The following is an 8,325-nucleotide window of genomic DNA, read 5'->3' on the forward strand; positions in this document are numbered from 1 at the left end:
ATTCTTCTATCAGCCTTTCACTTCAGCTTCAGCTTAGTCTGGAGGAACACCACCTTCTTTCTGTTTGTCACAGAGCAATAAAACAGATTTCCCTCCAAACCCAAGCCAGAGGCACAAAATGAAAAACACAGAGTGGCTGCTGGAGCAAGCATGGCTAGCGGGCTAACAACAGCAGTCCACAAAGCTGTAAATTATCCAGCATTTAACTCTCATTGAGCTCTGTCACTGCAGCCAGACAGCATCCCTTATTCTACTGCTGCTTTTTATTTTGCCATGCAGTTAGAAAACCAGAATATAAACAGACAATACTACCTGAATGAGAGGTCAGCCTCACCTCCTCTTGAAAACTGGCTGAACGCTGGAGAGACTCACAGTTTGATGTGTCAGAGTTCAGAGGGAAGTTGAATTGAACATGAATTCGTGATGGGATGTGAATGCGTCTCACCCTGTTCTGGATAGAAATGAATGGGAAGCAAGTCTGTCTGACTGCTCATCAGAAGATGTCTAATTAGACAAAATAAGAGAAAACACTGATGCAGGCGGGCTGTTAATTATAGTTGATTATTAACTTGTGTGGTGTGGTGGTTTGCAGCACGGGGGCTCTGCACAGTCCTCTCTCCTCTTCACCCTCTACACATCAGACTTCAGACACAACACCAACAGCTGTCACATCCAGAAGTTCTCTGATCACAGGGAAATGAACTGGAATACAGGGAGGTCGTAACCAACTTTGTCAAACGGTGTGGACTCAACTATCTGCACATAAACAGGAGCAAGACAAAGGAGATGGTGTTTTCAGCAGGAATGTGTCCCGGATTACACCGGTCAGCATCCAGGGTTTGAGATATGGATACTGAGATTGTGGATGTGTACAAATACTGGGGTGTACTTGGGTGCCCTCTGGACGCCATCGAGGAGGTGGGTGAGAGGAGGATATTAGCAAGCTGATATCTGTCATGGACAACCCATCCAACCCCCGGCATGAGATGGTGGGGGGCTTAAGCAGCTCCTTCAGCAACACTGGATGCTGTACTGCTGCATCCAGTGAGTAAGAAAGAACGCTACTGCAGCTGTTTATCCCATTTCTGCATTATAAACCCACTGTTTTTTTGCAGTACTGTTATCAGTACTAATATATGATCGCATAATTCACGACACCTGGTGTCACATCTTGTGCAATTTTTAATTAATTTGTTGTAGATTTTTTTTCCAACTGTGCAATAATGCTGTATTTATTACCCATGTTGGCAACAGTATTTTTTGAACAAACTACATATAGACTTGTGGAATTCAGTGTTCTTTTTATCTAAGAACATTTCTCAATTGCAGTTCAATATATGACCTTGGCAGTTTTCTCATAAGAATATTGGCAACAGTATTTTTATGGACAGTAGTATTTTTAAGGTAATTAGTATTTTTATAATCTGTACATAATGTACAGAAACATAGTTGATTTTTTTTATTCTGTATCCTGTACACTCTTTATCTTGATCCTTTTTTGCTTTTTTTTAATACTTGCTGGCTGTAACGACTTAAAAACAAAATGCCCAATTCAAAACAAACTGTCACCAGTCTTAAAGATAAAAAGCTCATGACGGATCCTCAGATCAGAAATGTAATTCAGGGCATGAATTTTTAGGATTTGAATATATATAAACAATAAAATCTTAAAATCAATCCAAAACCTCAAACATTAATTTGGAATTTTCAAACATTTAGTTTATCTGAAAACTTTGACCACATTCAATAATGATAAATGCCTGTTCCTCATACACTGCATTTCTTGGAAATGTCCGTGTTGTTCTCTTGGCTGTACTGAAGAGGATCACCATGCTGGAAGTGATTCCTGCATCAGCCGTTGCCTTCTTTCATCCACCGCTGCCAGAAACTGTCAAAGCTTCAGCTCAGTCTGGCCTGCAGGAACATCACCTTCTTCCTGTTTTGTGCCATAGAGCAGTAAAACAGATTTCTCTCCAAATCCAACCCAGAGGCACAAAATGAAAAACACAGGGGAGACTAGCTGCTAGAGAGGCTGCCAATCAGTAATTAACAAAATATTGATGTTAAAATAAGGTCGTTAAAATCACCAGAAAGAGAAACCAGCGGACAATACCAACAAAATGATAAACGGCTGTATTTTCTTACTGTATTTTCTGTTTACTCAGCACTTACTCTGCACTATTTAATGGTGGTCTCTCCTGCTGTGGCTTTGCTGTACTCATGTCAGACGTTTTAGCCTCTTGAAGCAACAGTAAGTGAAGGAATGCAGCCTCTTGAGAAACAAACTGCCATGAGCACTTCCAGCAATGTGTGTGTATGTGTGTGTGTTTGTGTGTGTGTGTGTTTGTGTCTACCCAGCTTCAGGGGAATTAGTTGTGCTGAGCTGTACCAGGACCTAAACATCCACAGTATCATCTCCCCTTCGCTGCTTCCACAGATCCCAGAGCAGCATGACCGCAGAGGGTTGATTTACTCTTTGCCCCACTTTCTTTTCTCTCTTTACCAATCTGGTGCTTCTTATCTGTTTATTTGTCTGCCAATGTTATTGGTCTTCTTTTTTCCACCAGGAAATCAGCCTTTCCATGCACGAAAATAACAAATCTTGGCACTGAGGTCAGTCCTATGCCGAACGTCTTCGAACTGGCATTGTGGGCTCATAGTCCTGATGGTGGCGCTGCAGCAACTGTCTAAAGCTTAACACTAAAAATTCATAACAAATCAGTTGCACGTGCTACCACTGTGCATCTGATTTTTGATGTCATGCTAGATGCAGTGTTTTGACAATTTTTGACGGTATCCTGAAGTCATCCTGTCAATGGGAGCATCTTTAACATCAGTTGTCATTTATGGAAAAACACATCTTTGTGAAAAAAACTTCAGACATCTTGTCTCTGGTATATTTTACAAATGTGCTCCGACAAACATGTTTCATTGAACCATCAGGGAAATAATTTACACCAGCCAATCAGCATACATCGTAAACCCAGGTGTTGGATGTGAGTATGACACTGAATATTACGGTGGCGGACAAGGACAAACGCGCTGCAAACGGCAAAACGCTGCAAACACAGGAATGATGCAAAAACAAAAACACGCAAACACATAAAACAGATGCGACAGAGAAACGCTGCAAGAGAAAAATGCTGCGAACAGAGAAACGAAGCAGAAGCAAAAAGCTACAAACTCACAAAACAAAAGCGAAAGAAAAATCCTGCAAATATCAAAAAAACACACAAAACCCCAAAACAACTGCAAGAGAGAAATGCTGCAAATTCACTCCACAAAAACGGAAGTGTGCCAGGCCACCAGGGGGACCTGAGGGATGTACTGGTCCTGTGGGAAAAGACCCTCTTGAAAGACATGAAGAAGAAGAAGAAGAAGAAGAAGAAGAAGAAGAAGAAGAAGAAGAAGAAGAAGAAAGTTGGCTAAGTTCTGGTACTTTTCCTTTATGTATTTTTTTAAACACTTTGCCATAATATTATCCAGAATAGTTCCAAGAATAAATCAGGACAAATAGACCTTTAACTTCTATTCTGATTTAACTCTCCAGATGCTTTTCAGTTAATTTAGAAAGACTAAAATCTTTAAAGGAAATAGAAACAAAGCAGTTATAAGATTTTCTTTAAATCAAAAATGACAATTGGTGTGTATATTCATGTAGTGATTTTGAAGTGTGAAAAGGGCTTTAATGGCCTTAAATTACTGACTCAAGTCTTACTGTTTCACAGGAACCTTCTGCAATAGCCTTCAGTTACTGACTGCTCCTGATGAATATGGCCTACAGAGCCGACTCCATATGGATGCATCTGTTTACTCAAATTTGCATTCAGTTCTGTAATAGATCACCCATGTTGACTTCAATTCATGAGTCAAATCTCTGAAAACTGAAAAAATGGTTTGCATGGTTTGGTAATTTGTATTTCTTCAGGTCAATTGTTTATGCTTGAAAGAGAGAAAGAAGAACAAGAAAAAGAAGCTCTCATCTGATTAGTTTCTGAAATGCTGTAGGCCTGAGCATAGACTTTGTTGGTGTACATCACACAACTGTTTGTCTGCCTTTACATGCAGGGACAGCCGTTAGAGCAGCCATACTCAGGCATTGTGCTGGGTGAATTTGAGATGCATGACTTCGAGGTTGAATAACAATTTTGGTCTGAACAGTTCTGTCGATGGACCCCTCTGTATTTCTCACTTGTCCTCCTCCTCCTCTTCCTTTTTTCACGTTCTTCCTACATGGAGCTGTAGCTCATCTGGTAAGGTCTCTGTGAGTATGATTACATTAATTACATTCAGTTATCAGGGCTGATTGGAGTTCTGCCTAGGTTGAAGTCGGGCAGCACTATGCTCAGAGTTACATTTCCAAACTCAATGTACCTGTACAGGTGCACCAAGAAAATGAGGAAGCAGTTAATCACACAATGTGCACACGCTCACACAGTCCTCAGGAGAGGTTTACTCAGGCAACACAAGTGAAAACACCTGTGTGGGTGGACCATGGGTGTGGAGGGCCTGTAAATCTTCTCACGTGTAAATCTACAGCACCATTGATTTATATAATAATTAAAGGAAAAGTTTGACAGTTTGAGAAATATGCTTAATTGCTTTCTTGCAAAGACTTGGATGAGAAGATTGGCTCCACTCTGTGCAGTAAATATGTGGGTAGAGGCAGCAGCCCCTAAAGCCCTGAATTCAGAATTTCACATGAGTGAAGGTACAAAAGTACTTGCATCAAAATGTACTTACAGTACAAAAAGTAAAGTCCAATATTGAGTGTCTTTTAGCTGGCTTTTGTCTCTACACCTCCAGAGGGAAATAGTTGTCTCCTGTGCTGTTAAAGCTCCGCTGTGTTCAGCAGCGAGTCACTAACCTTCTCTATCTGCTGCTTAGCAGGTGGTACACAGCAGGATTTTGGAGCTTTTTCTCTGAGAGGAGCCGCCTGCTGTTATTGAACACAGCACTATGAGAGCAGTGAGAGGGATCAAAAACACTAAAGGTGTGGGCTGGAAGCTCAACAGTGAGCTGAAACTCGCTATATATGACAATTCTCAGGTGATTTTTGGGGCGTTCTCTGTTATCAGACTGCATAATTCGTCTGTAGCAGCTACGCAGCTGACTGAGACCAGGCTCAGCTCGTTGCTTGCGGGTTAAAATAACCACAGAAATGCTCTGATTGGCTGAGCACCAGAAAGGGTTGTTGTACTCTGCTTGGTGCCCCAGGATTTGCTTATATGTAATTTTTTTTGTCAGTTCTCTGCGAGGGGCCATGTTTTCTCTATCTGCTCTAAGTAGAACATTTAGATAGAGCGTCTAATGTGACTACTGAAAGTGGACAAAGCTTCAGTTACACTGACCAGCTATCTCGCTTCAAAGGCCTTCAGCGGCATGAGGCTGGGACAGAGATGAAACACCAAAACACACACACACATGCACACACACACACACACGCACAGCAGAGAGAGATGAGAGATATAGGCCTTGTCCGACAGCTGAGATATAGCACCAGAGCCCTGGGGAGTTTCAGGGGCTTTCCACGGAGGGAATCGGACACGTTGTCTGATTTACACTAACACTTTGGCTAAACTTGTGATAAAAGTTCACAAAAGAAACATTGCTGTATCTGTCTTTATCCATCTCTGCCTCCATCTGTCTCTGTTTTCTGCTCTGCTGCTCTCCCTCTCCCTCTCCATAAACACTGCAATGGCTGCCGGTCAAGAACATTTTTAAAGTTGTCAAAGGAGTTATTGTTTTCATATATGTGTGTTGTTTACTGTCATCTTATTGATGAAAGTTTCCTCCCCCCAAAAAAGTATGGTTGTAAGTTATAGTGAAACTGAAGCTCATAGGGCTGATGCAAAGAAATAACAAAACATGAGATTTTCACCTATGGGTGGAGAAGGAGGGATGAGAGGAGGAAGAAGAAGCAGCAGCATTAGAGAGTGAAGAGAGGAAGAGAGCGGAGAGAGGCTGAAAGAAAACACGCTCTTTTATCTGCCTTCACTGCTCCTTTTTTCACTCAGGCGAGAGCCAAGGAATGCAATGAGGAATCTGGTGAGAGATAAAGAGAGGAAAGTGGATGGTACTTTACTGTACTGTGTGTGTGTGTGCGCGTGTGTGTGTGTGTGCTGATTGTGCAACCGTTTGTGTCTATGACAGTGTACACAGTAGAGTTTCTGAACTTTGTCTTGTCGCTCACAAACCTGCTCTCCGGCAATGTTCTTATTCAGCTTTGGAAAGTCGAAAGTGTGGGTTTAGTCACAAACAGGGCAGAATAAACTGTACCGAAGAGGAAAAGCTTCTCGTGTGTTACGGGGGTGAACCTTGATCAAGGTCAGCTGATGCGCAGACTTAGTATTTGCACATCAATTTTTTTTTAACAAGATATTGTCACTTCAGGGCAGTAGTGTATTTTAAAAAGTAATATTTGGATACTCATAGTGATGGAATTAGACATAATGAGGCCAATAATATTTAATTGTTATTACTTTCAGCTTGTGAGCACTTATTTTAATACTGTGGACAGAGTGAAACTATTATGTGACCCTCTGCGGGCGTAGTGACAGTGATACTGTGTTACTGACTAATAAATGAATGATGGCTTAATATTAAAAAACATCAAAGAAGCTTTGAAGTGAATCAGTAAAGACCACAGAGACAAACTGGTTCTGTATCAAAACAGTCACAGTACATTTACACAGAGAAAGCATCATTTTCAGTCATCTCACAAGTACAAAAGTTTCCACTGACATTTGCTGTTTTATGACTCAAATATTACGACACGTGAAAGAAAAATTAACTGAACGTATAAACTGGTTCCATCCAAAGAAAAGTCTAAAACATATCAGTTAAGTTACAGATTTTCCCCCATGGAAAGAGTTCAGTTCCCATGGTGAAGAAGTATTATTTACATCTTGACCATAATGTCCCGGCCACAGAGCCAGTGTGACCCAGCAGACATATTTTAGAGCTCGCAGTGTCTAACACGCTGCCAAAGTCCAGCAATATTTACACGCTACGGAGACAAGAGACACACACAGTTTTGCTCCAAGAGCACTGAGCACCGCTAGGAAAAAAAAAAAAAAAAAATCCAATCCTCACGTTACTCAAAAAACAAAAAGTTCAGCTCTTCAAATACAACCATGACGGTATATTTGTGTTTGCATTTTCTGTTGCCCAGACAAAACATCAAAAGCTTACATTGCAAACGCTACAGAGGGCGTTAGATGCTAGTTGTTCACTGAATTTGATCTCTTTAAATCAAACCCAGCATCCTCTTTTATGGTATGAATGTGAAATTCTAAGACAGGGCACAGAGACTGAACACCTCGGTCCCTTTAAATCATTTCAGTGAAAGCAAAAAGATAAGCCTTCCCAAAGTGGATCAACATAAGACATATTTACACCAGCCGAAGGCGCTAAGCTGTGGAGGCATGTATGGAGCTGACCACAACCTTTGACCTCACTGTACACGTGGTGGTAGATGGAAACAATAACTGGGGATGAATGAAATCTCTCATTATAACTCACGGAAACATTTTTGTCTGACATGCAGGGATACCAACTACACATGGAGACCTTCTGTGAAGCAAATGCACTGTGGATTTAACTGGGTTTGTGTGCGTTCTTGTATTTACATCTGCCTGGCAGCATTTTCTGCCTATGGAAACATGTTACTGGCAAACAGAAAGTTAAATGGAACTTTGCTCTTTTCAGTTACTAACTGACTTTATGAAACAATAATGCAAAACTACTGGATACATCTGATAACAGTCTGTATTTTATTTCTAGTTAAATCCCATGAAAAGACTCAGACCAACTACAGATATTCTGTACTGTACCTTTCATATAGCCTTCAGACCAGAAACAGCTGTATATTAAAAAATGGACACAGGCTGTGATGGTGAGACGATCAATATGAAGGCTTATCAGACAACAAAACACTGCACGGCAGCTTTTAATAGGGTTTTAAAAGGATTTTACGAGTCAGAGTGGTCCCTTGCAAATGAATGAGGAGGGCTGCATTTTGCACACATTGATGTTTTTTTATGGTTTTTGATAGTTTTTGTACTTTCATGGGTTTTGTAGGCAATATCAAAAAACCAAATATGTCCAGTCTTACTGTTTAAGTTAAACACCCTGAAGGTGACAGTACAGTTTCCAAGACAGACCCACACATTTCAGAATGTTTCATGACTTTTAGACTGATTAGCATTTGTCTAGAGGGTGTAGTTTGTAAAATCAAAATGATTTTCAAGGGACCCATTAGGACTCCAGTGGCCCCTGCAGAGGCTGGTTCATGGGTTCAAAGGGGGTCACCAGGTTTGGATT

Source organism: Chaetodon auriga, chromosome 6 (genome assembly GCF_051107435.1).
Source record: "Chaetodon auriga isolate fChaAug3 chromosome 6, fChaAug3.hap1, whole genome shotgun sequence".
In the NCBI taxonomy this organism is placed as follows: Eukaryota; Metazoa; Chordata; class Actinopteri; order Chaetodontiformes; family Chaetodontidae; genus Chaetodon; species Chaetodon auriga.